Below are 2,366 nucleotides of genomic sequence, written 5' to 3' on the forward strand. Positions count from 1 at the left end.
TACAAGTCGAAAATTAGAGAAGAAACAAATTCTAAACAAGTCTCAAAATCTAACAGCCAAAGGGGGTGCATTAGTAAACTACAATGACCAAGTTCATAAACAACAGGCGCCAGGGCCTGATCACGGGGGTGGAAATAGCAATTCGTGCTAAGCCCAAGGAGGTTCAAATCTCTTTTCAGCATTTATGATCCAGATTTCAATTATCCCCTAATTAAATCTCCATTAACAGCAATTAATCCAATCTAATATTTACTAATGAAGTTTAAATCCAATTTAATTTCACATTAATTCAAATAATCAAATTAAATAGAGAGGGGATTAGGGTTTTATCTGTTTGTGTCCCTTCATATTCACGATTCAGAGCCTTTTCTTCTCTTGCACGACGAACTCAGTGCGGCGGTGCGGCGATTGCCCCGGTGAACTTATTCCCTTCCGTCGATGCCACGACGGTGAAGGCCTCCATCTCAGTTTTTTGATTCAAGCTTCCACGGTCTCCACTCTCAAATATCTCCTTACCTCTCACCGCCGTGAACCTTTTCGTCCCTCAATCAGACACTCCATCTCGTATCCGTTAAACTTCTCCTCCGACAAGCAAGAGGCTCGATGAAGATAGCGAGAAATCCAGAGGTAACACTTTGCTTCTTCTTCCATCTTCTTGAACTTCGTCCGGATTTCTCCGCGTGACTCATTGCGCTATGGTCCTAGTTGCATGTTGATGCAGGTGAAGATGAAATCGTTGCGTTGAATTGCTACTGATGGCGACGAAGGATATTGATGCGTGGAATCGTTGTGCGATGATGAGGGGTGATGATGAACGCGATGCAATGGAGATTATGCGGGGGACTTCTTGAAGATGAAGAATCAAGATACATTTATGAAGAATCTGTGAAGCTTTTTCTGAATTAAGGTTCGGTGAATTGGTTCAGAAAATTGAAGGTCTTCAAGAAGATGATGAGGTTATGGCGGTTATGAAGATTGCGGTCTTCTAGAGACTTGCATGATGAAGGTTCAATGAAGACTCCAGAATTTTGTTACGGTTAGTTTGGAATTCTGCTCGCTATCTCCATTTTCCGGATTTCTGTTTTCCATCTCTTTTTCTTCTTTCTGTTAGAAACCATTCCGCGCTGGAAATGGTTGGATGCTTGGTTGAATTTGAGAGGAGGTGAAGAAGATTGGAGAAAAGGATTCAAGATTCGTGTGATCTTTGCAGAGAGGTCGAAGATTCGTGACTGAAGAGTTTGTTCTTCTTTTTTTGGAATTTTGTTACGGATATTTCTTCTTTTTCTGTTAGTGAATATGAATGATGAGGATGATTGATGCAGGGAGAAGTATAGATGGAGATTGGAGATGATGATAGATGAAGGTGAATGGTGAGAAGAATCCAGATTCCGAGATGTTGAAGAATGATAAGAGTTATGGCGGTGATGAGTGAAGAAGTGGAGAAGTTAGTTACGTTCTGTTTCGGTTATCAGTGAGTTCTTTCTTCTTAATTCCCTTGTGCATTTCTCTTGCAATTTTCTGTTATGTATTTCTGGTTGCCCCTTTTTTTTCTGATATTTTTTCCTTTTGTCTATTTTTCTGTGAACCTGTGAACCGGTTCCTTATTGTGCACTTGCATGCCTGGTTTTGGATTATCTTGAAGCAGCTTGAAACATAGAAAAATTAGGATGGACTTTTTCTTTTGTAATTCATTAATGAATGGCATGGATTTTGTAATTTGAACTTGGATCTGTATGTTTTGTTGTACAAACTTTCAAAATACTTGTAACGAAGTTTGTGCTCCATATTAATCTTGATCTTTATTTAGAATTCCTCTTGTAGATTGTAATCATGGTCAAGCACCAATAAGAACTTCAAAAGTTCAATTGACTTTCTTCGCGATGTGTCAACCTTATGACGGCTCGTCTTTTGAGGAACAAAACAAAACTTCCCTCTTTCCCTTCATTATTAATTGAGAAACAAAGTAAAACTTCCATCTTTCCCTTCATCATCAATTCGAATGTATAGATAATAGCTCAAAAGTTTGCATAAGGTCACATATAACTTGTAGCTCCAAATAATGAAATGGATCGAGCCCAAGTGTTTGAGACATACCCATGATGATTGACGAAGCCATAAACTCATAATTAAATCTCAACTCTTGAATATTTGGCATCCTAAGCATCAATGAAGCCACACCTCATATCATGCACAAACTCATATGTTTGAGAAGAGGGAATCTTACTCCATAATCCACTGTTTAAAAAAGAGAAGAGCTAGTCTTTGGATGATATCTATACCTCAACCACTGTGAAAAATCTTAGCCTCGAAACTCTTGACTTTACTGGATTTCTGTGCTTTATTGAATGCAAATGTATGTTAAGTTA

The 2,366-nt window shown here is 38.6% G+C and overlaps 1 long non-coding RNA gene across 1 annotated transcript; it reads left to right on the forward strand.

The window, feature by feature from the left end:
- The first annotated feature begins 357 nt into the window (after positions 1–357).
- Positions 358–1,713, forward strand: LOC131598742 (uncharacterized). The gene is made up of 3 exons (XR_009282384.1): positions 358–627; positions 706–1,236; positions 1,323–1,713. It is a non-coding gene; the product is annotated as an uncharacterized LOC131598742 (long non-coding RNA).
- The last annotated feature ends 653 nt before the right edge of the window (positions 1,714–2,366 follow it).

This window comes from Vicia villosa, linkage group LG4 (assembly GCF_029867415.1).
Source record: "Vicia villosa cultivar HV-30 ecotype Madison, WI linkage group LG4, Vvil1.0, whole genome shotgun sequence".
Taxonomy (NCBI): Eukaryota; Viridiplantae; Streptophyta; class Magnoliopsida; order Fabales; family Fabaceae; genus Vicia; species Vicia villosa.